Genomic DNA, 13,677 nt, shown 5'->3' with positions numbered 1-13,677 from the left:
TAGAGTGCTATGTTAGCTTCAAGCTAAGTTCCATTCCTGTTAGGACTGTCATAGTCGGTAGCCCGGTGACCAATTTTCATTATTTTATTATTCTATTTTATTGACTAAACCAGAAGACAAACTTTTTGTGAATGAATGACATTGATTTTGATGTTCTGTGACTATTGTTTTGCTTTTGAATCCATTAATTTGTGTTGTTTGACAAAGCATAAATGAGTAAAGATTAAGACTGCTAGGTCAGCTTTGAGCTAGGTCCCATTCCTGTTGGCTTGATAGGCTTCTCAGCGGGAGTTGTTGTTGACCAAACCTTTGCGAATACCTTCAGTCTGGATCTTCTGTGATTTATGTCATACATTTCAGTCTGTTTGTGTTGAGAAAGAGACCTGAGAAAAGATGTAGACCACTATATGAGCTTCCCACTAGCTGGCAATAAAAAAAATAAAAAAAGCCATTTTGAAAGCAACTGAAGGGAATCCGTTCGACTTTGGAGGTACAACTGTGTTTTGGTTTTCTATCAAAAGGGGGGCCTGGCGTAACATTCATCCACCCATATTGTGGGCTGAAACGTGAGAGGTGTAAGTTTGTGTGCGCGAAAGCCGACCTGCAGTTCCCACATCCTCGAGCTGACACTTTAGAGAGCCTCTCTTCGTCTCAGCCGAGCGTGTCGGAACAACAGCGACGCAGAGGAGAGCGGTGTGTTTAGCGCCACTCTGTGAAATCCAATACAAGCAGCGGCTCGCAGGCCTTAAAGCAAACCCGCTGGGCTTCAATACGGTTCTCGCACGGCCCTTATAATATGCATATGCTTTGGGTTTCACATACTACAGAGCAAAACACAGCCATAGGGGTGCATCCTGTTAGGATGATAACAAAGGCATCAAATTTACAGTAGCACCTAGCACAGTGAAGCTCGGAACTTTTTAACAGTCTCTATTATCACACAAGTGTCAAAAGAACTAAATGAATCATTCATTTGGATATGAATATTTTTTAATAATTTGTAAATCATATATTTTGTTTTGTTTGTCATTGAATTATTATTGATTTTATTCCTACATTGTAAATCAATTCAAATAATCTAAATAATAATAAATACGGCCTTCCAGTACCAACTCTGAGAGTTCCAAGTCAAACGCAAAGATAATACAATGCTACATATACATAACTGTGAAGTTATTTCTACATCATTTTTAAGTTATTGTTTGTTATTATATTTCTGTTCATATACTGTCATATAATGTTTATATATACTGTATATTATAAATTGAAAACTAACCAACTATGTAACATTCTTACACAAGTGTAAAAAGAAGTTAACCACTGTAAAAAATGCACAATTAGTATAGTATGGTAGAATGAAAAAAAACAAGAGTAATATTTGTTGTATTAATTTAGCTGGTTTTGTGTTTATCAAAATGTACTGATTTATTGTTTTGAATGAATGTATCTCAAGAAATAACTGGTTACATGATTTATTGTTAATAATACAGTAAAAATAAATTAATAAAATCTTTTTTTTTTACGTATGAATAAAATATTTTGTATTTGTCAGACTCGCTGATTAATTAAGAGTGAATTATTAATAAACCATACAATTTAAAAATGATAAATATTTTTTTTACATGAATGACCTGTCCCATCTGTTTGTTTGTTTTTTAATCAAATGTAGCCTTTGAGCTCAAAAGTGTGCCCACCTGCTTTAGAAAAACATATATGTTTGTAAATATTATGGCTCTCACTGTATTGGGGCATACTGCTATGTTTTTTTCTCTGCTTTTAAAAACAACCTGATTGAGGACATCATGTGTTGAGGGTGGGATACGCCACCTAAAGGATATTGGATGCTTTGCAGCAAGAAAGCCTCATGATGACAACTGAGTGCAGTTTTTCTAAGAACATAATATGCAAGAAAATTATGTTTGATTTGTTCCTATAGGTTAACAACGCTTAGTATTGATGCATACATAAAGGAGGATGGTGTGCTCATATCCTGTTGTCAAAGTAAAAAAATAAAATAAAATTCTGTACAATCTGCACTCACTTACTACTATTTGATGGCTTTCCATGTAGATTGGACACTCGGTTCTCCTCTTGATTGGGCAATTAAAAGCGTGTGAGCACTTGAACTCATCAGCCAAGCAAGCTATTTACCCTTCACGGCTTTTTTTTTTTTTTTTTGTGCAACAACTCTACAAGGGAAGGAATTCCCTCTCCGCTTTCTGTGAGAGAAGATTGGTAATATTAGCTCACTAGTTTTATCCAAAGATCCATTAATCTTGACCCTCTGCTGCTGACCCTTTGACCTCCGCTGACCTCTGGACATCATGTTACTGCCCGCCAATGCGATCACATCCTCCTAATTTCAAGGGTTTTTTTCTCGCTTTATTTTACAGAGACAAAAAAAACAAACATGTTGTTTACCTTGACATGTGACTTCAGAGTTGAAAATATCAATTCAAAAGTAAAAATATGAATACTCACCCCCAAAAGTATTAAAATATAAAAATAGTATTCAAATGGGGACTCATGTGTCAGGGTCACTTTATAGTAGAATGAGGTCTCGAACAGGGATTCCAGAACTGTGGTGCACCCTCCTGGGGTTGCACATAATTAAAATTGTATTGGCTGGTATAATAATTATTCATTTAAAATCAAAATCAGCATGAAGAAGCTGATGCTACTGACTTTTTTTTAGGGTGTGTGGTGGTATGTGCGGTGCACCAATTCTGTAGGGATGTTGAAGGGCAGTTTGAGGCTTTAAAAGTTTGTGAGAGAGTCTAAAGGTGACGTATGAACAGTGATATCCATTCAGAATAGGGATGCTCGGTGATTGGTGCCCTTTCCAGGGGGTGCACCAAATTTAAGTGTAATAGATTAGCGTGGATAATGTGGTGCGCAAAATCTGTCTAGTATAACAATTACACATTTGCATTCAAACGTGTCATGAAGAATCTGAAGCGACAGACTTTTTTTTAGAGTGTGTGATGGCAAGATGGGCGTGCACCAACTCTGACGAGATATTGAAGGGTCTTTAAAAAAGTGATATGCTGTTCTCAATCGAATCCAAAAATTACGATTTGGTATTCGTTTTTGACGGCCAATTGGAGTCACCACCGACTTGTGCACAGTCCAAGTATACATACAGTAAAGGTTTTGGTCTTATTAGGTTGGGCATACCTGAAAATAAAGGTTATTATAGTTTCTTGTTTCTGTAATACTAGAGTGGCTCAAACTATCATGGACAAATTCCTCGTGTGTTTAATAACACATTTAGCCAATAGAGATGATTCTGATTCTGATCAACCATTGATTGATCTGAAAGATAGTTTATCTACTTCAATTAGAGTCACAAAATTGTAGCAAAGAAATGTGGTGTGAACATGGATCAGTCAAGTCAAAATTGATGAAATAATGATATGTAACCATGCGGACTGCACTTCTTAAACATACAGATACTATATAAATAAATAAATAAAATAGACATCGATATCAAAAATAAAGCTTACCGACCAAAATGAAGCAGAGGACCCCCTCAAATTGTAGCCTTTGCGATTTATAAATTGCATTCGACTACATTGCAAAGTGGATTTGAATTTGGTAATTGTTCAGCCCTTAGCCCTGGAGGGTGTGTGCGAGTGAGAGGGGGTGCACCAAATTTGTTGAAGTGGGTGTGTGATTTTAACTTGACTGCTGTACACTAAGCCAAAAGTCATCTGTTTGCCACAATGAAAAGCCTAAATGAGAATATTAACAATGTGGCGATTGGTAAAAATATTGGGAAAAGGATGCATATTTTTCCGCTAACCTGTTGGTTTGCAAACCCAATCGTCACTTGATGGACATTTAAGATGTGGACCAGCAATCAATGTTTCCCCGCTCTATCGCGTCCTGTTATCTGGACCTGAGGAAAGGCAAACTTTCCCATTCCGAGAAATCCAGCAAAGCCGTGAGATATGCTTACCGTACGAAAAAAAGATGCATTAGTGGTGACAGGCGAGCCCGGTGGGGACACATCCGCAAGGCCTGAGGTGGACTTTGTGTATTATGTGGCTGAGCGTTGCTGTGACTGTTCCGCTTATCTCTTGCCACCGCTGGACGCTTATCTGCAGGTCCGGCGCACTTTTTCCCGGAATCGTCCCAGTTCAGCCCCACTGCGGCATTATTAATGTGAAAGGCGACTCTCGAAGTTCTGCGTTTAAGCGTTAAAGGAGGCCATCTTTCTTGAGTCATCTTAAAAGCATTTGCGGGATTTGATTTCAGTACATCTATAATACGATCACGGAGGGGTTCTGGTGACCTTATCAACCTTGACGTTCCTGCAAAATTGGGGGAAAAAAAGAAAATCCAGTCAACAGAAGATTGTTTGCTCTTTTTTGCACTGATGTGGAATGATTTATTGCTGGGGTTCTCTAACTGTTTGGGTCCAGGGACCCCTTACAGAGAGACAAGGACCACCCTCATAATTCTTAACCTAAATGCCATAGGATTTAAAATGTTGTCTATTTTTTGTCTATGAATTTGTGTTTTACTTTGTGGCTCAAAAAACACACACGTCACAGTCATTGTAAAAATCAGTTTCTTGAGTATCTCTTTTCTTCAATCATCTGCATGCTGCTACAAAGCCTGTATTATCATTCAATATTTTATGATGTCTTTTCTTAGTTTTTTTGAAAAAAAAGTTGCAATCTTCACAAGAGCAAAGCAGCTTTTTTATTTTCTAATTAATTTTTATTGCTTTTTATTATTTTTTAATTAATTTTAAATTTGTAATATGAGATTCAAGTCAAAGTTTAACAAAGGAGAAAGTCATATTTTAACAAGTGAATTTCAAAATACAACTTTCTTCTTGTTTGTTATGCCTTCTATTTTGGAAAATTCGCTGAAAATAGCACTACAGTTGGTAGAGGCTAGGCATGGGTCGATATTCAATTCTGACGGTATGATAACCGTGAGCAAAAATATTGCGCTATCACGGTATTAAAATGACAGGTCTAAAATGACCTTTTGGAAATAATTGGATAAATGAAAACAGATAACAATCTATTTGATTTGTAAACAAAATACAGAATATTTGGTACAGGAGAAATTTGTACTGTGTCAAGTGTAAATAAATAAATGTCAACATTCTTAGTTTGCTTTAATCCTTCTTAGTAAGTCAGTGTCCAATCACTGGTGAACTATGTTTCGAACCGACCCGTGGGCTACTCGTGTTGTCCTTGGGGCTAACTAGTACCCGCTGGCACTACACCATTTTTTTTAGAACATGTATATTTAGTGTTTCTTTTGTCCTGCTCCTGCACTCCTCCTCCGTGCACAACTCACCCCTCCCCTCTCTGCTTGCTGAGAAGGGAAAAAAAAAGTTAAATGGAAGCAATTAACTTCAAAGGGGTGGCTTGTTTACTCAATTCTGAAAACAGCCAATAATATTGTGCCCTGTTTAGACATCCCCTCAAAAATAAAAGAGCAGATCATTACCAGTAAAAGCCAGTATTAGCGATGATTGAAACCTTGACTTTTTAAAACCACGGTAAACCGTCAAAGCGGTAATTGGCCCATGCCTAGTAGATACTGGCCTTGAAAAAAAAATCCAAATAATCCGTGAATAGGTGGAGGATTTGATTTGGTAAAAAATGTGAATACTCTACGTGGAAAAATGCAGACATTCTGCACGTTCCTGGAAAAAAAACTTCCGAAAAATATTCTTGCGCGGATGTCAGATTTATGTGATGAGATGAATCAGAATCTGAAATCATATTCCACCATCATATGAGCAAATTTAAATTGGCCCAAACCAAAAGTAGGTAGGAGTAAATTGTTTTTTTTTGTATTTGTTTCAGTGACACGTACTGTAGGTATACAAAAAAAAAAATCAGACATAATGATATATTACCAATTGTTTTGCGGTCCCCCAAGCTGCGGCTCGCGGACTGCCAGTTTCAGACCCACTGGTCCATTCCACTTTTGCAAACACCACAGTCTTTTAGCAAACTGGCTTTTTTTCACCTGAGAGCTGCACATTTCCAGCCACATTGTAAATAAAAGATGGTGTCGCCCGGCGCCGGTAAGTGTCCCTCAAAGCGCAATCGGGAGGAAAGGGTGAGGGTAAAAAGCGTCCAGGTTAAGTTGTTTGAAAGGCCCCGGGTATTAAGAGGCATTTTACACTTAAGAAGTTGGTTTCGCTGGGTTTTCTGTTTCCCTCCTTATTGATTGATGCTCAACTATCAATGCATAATAGAAAAGCACTCAGAGCAAATGCAGGGTTATGGCCTTGGGAGGGAGTCGGCAGACGAGACTGGAGCGACCGCCCCGCCCTCCGCACCACCACCGCACTCCGATGCCATTATTGGCCCATAACGGATCCCCCGGGAAGGCCCCACTGTTCAGATCAGCACACACCAAATACCCAATTAAAAAAGGCTTTAAATTCCCTCCTCTTTCCTGGGCCAAAATCAATCTGAATTCAATCTATTCGGCTAGGATTCCGACAGAGCAGGTAATTGGCCATAATCGGTCAGCAAGGTGACAACAGCTTAAAGGGGAGACACTAACACAATCAGGTATTCGCTTTCAGCGCCCCGCCGGGCCTCAGCTGTCGAAAAACAGGTAGAGTGCAGTTTACGCGGCCGTCACGATAAAACCCGTATAAAGTTACACCCGACGCAGGCATGAGCCTTCCTAAATGACCCGTCGTCAAAGTAATGATCTTCTTAATTGCTCGTTTAGGAGTGAACAAACGCGCATATTTTTAGATCGTTTCATCGCTATCTCCACAGGATGTGATATACAGTGTGTGATTTAGCAGAAAAATAAGCTACTTAATGACCTCGCAGCATAGTACAAAACCAATGAGGCAGGATTTTATGCATAATATTTCATCTTCTAAATCGGCTTTTTGCAAACAGTTTTACACCACACACCCCAGTGAATGTGCCAACCATTGGCGGTTTCTGGCATGTGCAGTACATACAGCAGGGGAGGGCAACTTGGCCAAAGATGACAGAAAAATTGTGTGAAATGGGAAAATGTCAAATTTGCACCCCTTAGTGGAGTAGCCATCTGCAGAAGAGATGTAAGTAAGTGAACATGATTATGAACCATGAACTGCCTGATAATTTATCTTTTGGACCATACAAACATTGACAAATCTTTAATGCCACGCACCTCCATGAATGTCTCGACCAGTGTCAGTTTCTGGCACGTGCGGTATGTTTGGCCACACAGGCCACCCTCCATTGCCAATTTTTTATTGATATGATAGTTATCATATCAAGTTAACGTAAACATTTTTTTTTTCAAGAATATGTTCTATGCAAGCCCACTAGTTGAAACAGGGCATTCTGATAAATATTATGTTTGTGGAATTAGTGTTCATCCACTCATTTTTAGCCATCTCAGGGGCGGCCATTTTGTCTTCTGTCGACTGAAAATGACATCACAACTGCTCACAACGACCAATCACGGCTAACCTGTTCTCTGAATCTGTGATGTCATTTTCAGTCGACAGAAGACAAAATGGCCACCCCCGAAGATGGGTAAAAACGAGTGCATTTTGCTGCTTATTTTTATATTGTATGTGGAATTTATATTCCACAAACGCAAAATTAATTAGAATGCCGTGTTTCAACTAGTGGGCCTGCTGGGAACATAATGAAATATGTTTGGGTTGACTTTTCTTTAAATGTGATTATGCTATGCACCCCATTGACCTCCAAACAGAGCTGAGAAAAAACAACAACTCTTCCTCACACACACCATCTATTGCCATTTTGGGTTGCACTATTTCAATTTATGTTGGATATTTTACCTTCTACACCAGCCTTTTACTAAATTGTTTAGTAAAAGAGGTGGTGCACCTCTCCTTTCACACACCTTCAAACAACCTTCCAATGCCACTTTGTAGGATTTTATATATAATATCTCCTTTTTTAGACAAACATTTGACAAATTTTATATGCCACGCACCCCAGTCAACGTTGCAAAAAGTTGACGCAGCCCCTCCCCCCGCACACTCCTTACAATAAATGGCAGTATCTTCAGATTCTTCCTGCCAGTTTTTCCTGTAAATGCGTAATTAACCGCACAGTACCCTAGTGTACAGCTTTGAAGGCCATATTCTGCCATTTGAAAATGTCACTGCAGTGGAAAGATGAAAATGTTAAGGTGATTAGGCCAGGCTGGCAGGGAGGGGCGGCACACCATGAGGATGCCCCCCGAACTACTTTGGTTACACAAACTTTGTTTTCGCCCCGAACGCATCATCCCTCCGCCTGCCATCTGCCGCCGAAGAATCTGTTTCACTCGATGAGCCAAGCCCAGCCTTTATTGGTCCTAATGGCACTATCAGCTGAGCCGCCAAACCCAATTACCTTTTAAAAAGGGAGGCCACCCCGGCTAATCATGGCTGCCTAACCTGATTTGCCTGTGATGAAGAGACGGGATAAAGAGCAGTTAATGGAGGGAGAATGATCTCACAAATACAAAAAACTCAATTCATTTCTCTGGGAGAGCAATCTGTCCGATTCAGGGGTAATGGAGTGGAGATTCATTAGTCCTCGGGCCTTAGTCGTCGCAGCAGCGTCCCCCTTATCAACAGAATGACAAAAGAACATCGGCTGTACTCTTGTTATGGACTTGTTTGGAAGGTGTACAGACGGATAGTGATGGATTTGGGATGGCTAGCTCTCTGAAACAATTGCGCCAGCTCATCGTAAAGACACAAAATGACAGCCTTTACTCCCAGTCGGTGGCAGCTCTTCATTAATGAAGTTGTGGAGTGGTGATCAGTCAACGTCGACCATTTTAGAGCTAAAAGAGTAGCCTTGTTCAAACAGACCATTGCCTCTGCATCTGTAAATGGAAGTTTAATCACCAAACACGTGGTGGGAGTAGATATACTTCCTAATATACAGTTGATGTGATCAATAAAACAATTTTGTTGATTCGGTTGGCATGCATTTTTCCTCCCTCTGTGACTTGGGTTTGCCTTGCATGGTTGGCTTTTTGGTCACTGTTGAATTATAGTACAAAATTCATGTCAATTATGCTAGCAGCACCACTGATTCGTTGCGATGTCACTCAGTGTGCACATATCAGCAGATATATAATATTTTTTGCTGTTGTTTTGATTTTTTTTTTTTGGGGTCAGAATTTTGACTCTTTGGCTGAAATTGCATTCAAAAGTACATCTAATCCTGTCATCTTCCAAACCACTTATCCTGTACAAGGTCGCGGGGAGGTGCTTGAGCATATCCCAGCGGGCAATGGGCGAAAGGCAGACTACACCCCGAACTAGTCGCCAGCCAGTCGCAGGGCACATACACAGACACTGTCACTGAGCGGGAACCGATCCCACGCTGCCCGCACACAACTCAGGTATGTGTACCACTACACTATCAGCGACCCACACATCTAATCCTAATTGATTTTTGGTTATTTTGTGGTTAGCTTTGATTTTGGTAAAAGTGACTCAAAAGTAACACTGAAATTTACTAACACATTAAAATTCATAACCAGTAATTCTAAGATGCGTTTTCTCACTTTATGCAACTTATAAAATGCTTTCCACTGTAATTTTCAAGGCATCACACAGAGTCGGCACACTTGGAAAAAAAGTGATCTCAAAATTTCAATGCAACAAACTTCACTGAAATTTTAAGTTGTGCAATTCAACAATATATTTTAAGTTTTACTAATGTGAAAATGTGTCTTACACACATTTTCAACAAAATTCTGCATTCACACAACTAAATGTCCCTTGTATTGTCCCCCAACTTAAAGATAAAAGTAAAGCCAACTCACCAAATTGATTTGGTGAAAACAACTTGCTAGCTTCACTCTATAAACAGTTGGGTTAAAAATAACACAATTTTGGGTTAAAAATGGACTGATACACAAATTGGGTCAATTTGATCCACTTTCTTGCATTGTTTTATACAAAACTACCCGGTTTGGGGTTGTTTTCAGCAAAAACAACCAAGAAAGTTGGGTCAAATTGTCCCAAGTTGTGGATCGGTCCATTTTTTACCCAAAATTGTGCTAACCATTACTTTCATAAATGTCAATAGTTTACTTTTTAAAGTTGCTCCAACTTAAATGACTGTTTTAGCCCCCCCAAAATACAAGTTGTTGTTGTTGTTGGTGGTATTTTTTTTCCCCCAATGCATACATTCGTCAACTTTATGAGACTTTGGTTTCTCACACTGTCTGACTGTACGGACACAGTTGGCTCAGTTAATGCATCATTGGACGAAACTTGGCCGAAACAAATCGTGTGGAAGGAGGCCATTCAAAGCATATCAGAATTGACATCCATAAAACTATTTTTTGAATATTTTGATTATAAAAGTTAAATGAATAATAGTCAATTACGATTATTTGCATTTGTAATCTGTTTTGGCATTTTACAATGTAATACAATGTATTTATTTTGAGAACATTCATATCACATTTTTGAGATAATTTGCATGACACTGTTGTAGTGATGCACAGTTGAAGAATTGCAAAGGCCCCAGTGAATCCACACACCCGTCCAACTTAGTCCTGGACCAGATATGATCCAGAGGACCCGGTGTAGATGGGGCCAAGGGCCATGGGCAGGTTTCACAGACGGACATTAAGGCCAAAGCCAGAGTTAAAATCCTATTAGTTTGAGTTGGGAATCAGATTATCGTCGTCGAGAATCACTCGTCTGGCAACTAGGGTCTAATTTACGCCAATCAATGGCAATTATTGAGGGGAAGGGAGCCCCTATTAGAGAGCCTCATCCACTTAGTCTAATGAATGGGGAAGATTCAATCTCGGGCTGTGGAGACGCAGCGGAGAACCGCGGCTGAATGCAACTTGCAGCACAAGCAACAGCGGAGTTGAGCTGCTGTTATTTATCAATGGGCCTCAAACTCATGACACAGAATGAAATCATAGAAACAATTTACCATTTTCTGTCAGTCAACCCAATACATTGACTGCAAGTTAGGGAAATCCTGGTTTTAGGGCACTACCAAAGTAGCACAGTGTACATTGTGCTATATTTCACACTTGATGAAATGAAAAATGAATACGGTAGCATTGAGAGCTGTATGCTTCATAGTCACACTGTTTTTATACATATACAAAATACCACTATTTGTAGATTTTTGTGAAGTAAATGAATATTTGACATTGAAAATATCTTTCCGTTAATGTGCAATGGCAGCCATCCAACAGATTGTTGCTCATCTCTTCTACGCCACTGCCCTCTACTGTCCAATGGACTTCCAAAGGCAATTTAGGTCTGTACAGAATATTGAACAGGGACAATATTTTATTATGGGGATCAAAAGGTCATGTATGTAATACAAATATTCATCTGGCCTGAAAAAAACATTACTTATCGTACTGTTTGCATCAAGTATTGATATTCCCCCTTTTTCTCCCTTCTGATAATATCATGTTTTCTCACATTGTTATCTAAATATCATTACTGTATTGTCATTTTCCATTGAGAACCAAGTATGTACCATAGTCTTCTTTTGTGGACATTTTAGACTTTTTAATACAATTATACAATTGTACAAATCAATGTTTAATAGTAATTTTGTTAGAGAAAACTTTTAAGTGCAAGAATATGTTTCAATAGGTTTTTGCAATGTAACCATAAGATTTTCTTCCAGTATATTAATTATCACACAATCGCCATACTGTATCTCAATCAAAAATATTACGATTAATTATATTGTTTTCTCTTACGGTTACTCCACCTTCATTGTTTGTCTTTTTTTTTTATGCAAACCAACTATGTAAAGTATTTTTTTCACAATTTTGACCATTTGTAATAAGGTAATTAGACTGCTTTTCATCAGACTATTGTTTTGTAGTAATATTATTTACAAAAGTGTTTGAGCAAGAAGGCTATTTTTGTAGATTACCAGGATGTATGGAATTTTGATGGTTTTCTTCCAATGTGTCAGTTATTGCATAATTGTCATATCATGATATCACTGCAGGTGAAAAAAATATCCTTTTGTTTGATTACGGTTGCATACAATTGAATCAAATGTTGTTACTTTATTGGCATGTTCTGATTAAAAAAAAAAACTTTTGTAAAAACTTAATTAGTTTATGAAAATGTGGACTTTTCAGTACAAAAAATATATACGGACCTGACTATATCAGCTTTTCATCAAACTTTTCTTTGGGAAATGTGCAGTGAGAGTCTTTCTATAAGTTAAATAGGTTCTGTTTTAGTGTATTTATGATCATTGCACAATTGCCATTTCGGTTATTGTCAGAAAATCGTCATTAATCGTAACCTATCTTTTGAAATAAGTGTATGTACAATATATAAATATATTATAAATGTCAGGAAAATAGGGCAACTTTTGAGTGGGGAATCCCACTATCTTGAATGATCCTTTGATGGTTTAAGATTCTTCCATCAGGTAAGCTCCATTAATATGTTTGTTTTTTCCGAGGTTGGGTTAAGTTTCATTTCTGACTGAGGTAAAAATGTAAGAAAGAAAAAATAATAATAATTGAAACTGAGAGCAATCTGACATCCAGTTTCATGAAAGTAAATGGCTTGCGGTTAATTCCCCTAACAATATGTGTACTTGATCCTACGTAATGATGGGGAAAAGCCCGTTTTCACATTCCCTTTTCAAGTAAGAGTGGTGGTCGCTCACAAAACCAAATTGACCTCGATCTTCATTACTCACTGTGGGTACCATGCCTAGTTTTACTGTTAATATCGTGTAAATGCTTGCCATTTCCCCTCCATCCAGAGTGTCACATCGTGTTAAAGTAATATTGAAACCACTTTGCAGGCAATGCCACCCCAAACCACATGCAACTAACTTGCTCATTTAACACTAGAGAACAACGATTAACCTAAAAAAAATAAAAAAAAAATCACATTGAGATGATGAAAGCTAGGCAACAGGTCCCCTAGTGATTAGCACACTGACTCACAGATCTGAGGTCGGGGCTTTGAATCTCGGCTCGGGCCTTCCTCTGTGGCTTTTGCAGGTTCTCTGGTGCTTGTGTGGGTTTTCTTCGGGTACTCTGGCTTACTACTACATTCCACAAACATGCATGTTAGTTTAATAGAACCTACATGGAGTACCACAGGTGTCTAGTTCACTACTGTTTCACTGTCAGCACTTTCTCTGTTTGCATCATTACAGAGACATCCCACAAAATTCGCAGAGCCACAGAAAACTTAAAGCAACAACCGTCTTGATGTCACCAAAGATGGAAAATCTGTTATGCTGCACACAAATGGAATAAGTTTACAACAGAAGTCTAAGCCAAGTGTGGATGTTTTCAAATCCAGGTTGACAACTATTCTTTGTTTTTATTTATTTATTTTTTTGCACTTAGTGTACTTATGATTGAGCTCTTTTAAAGCATTTAAAGGTATTTCAGTTTTTTAAAGCTTTGACTCTTCTCCTTGAGCCACACACTTTTTCTCCCTGTGTGGGAGTGTGGGTGAGTGCGTGTGCGCGTGTTTTGTGTAAGACTGGAGAGATGAGTGGTGCTGGAAACAGGTGCAAACAATCTCCATCAGTGGCATAATAATCTGCACCTTGCTGCCAGATCAGTACTCTTGAACAAGAGTCTGTGCATCCAGTCATCTTTTGAGTATTCCCAAGTATTTTCTGATTTTGACCCTTCCTTGCACCTTGCCTGACAACCCTGCGC

This window comes from Filicampus tigris, chromosome 2 (genome assembly GCF_054856515.1).
Source record: "Filicampus tigris isolate MCC_2025a chromosome 2, RoL_Ftig_1.0, whole genome shotgun sequence".
NCBI classification, from domain to species: Eukaryota; Metazoa; Chordata; class Actinopteri; order Syngnathiformes; family Syngnathidae; genus Filicampus; species Filicampus tigris.
Note: the sequence above shows the minus strand (reverse complement) of the source record.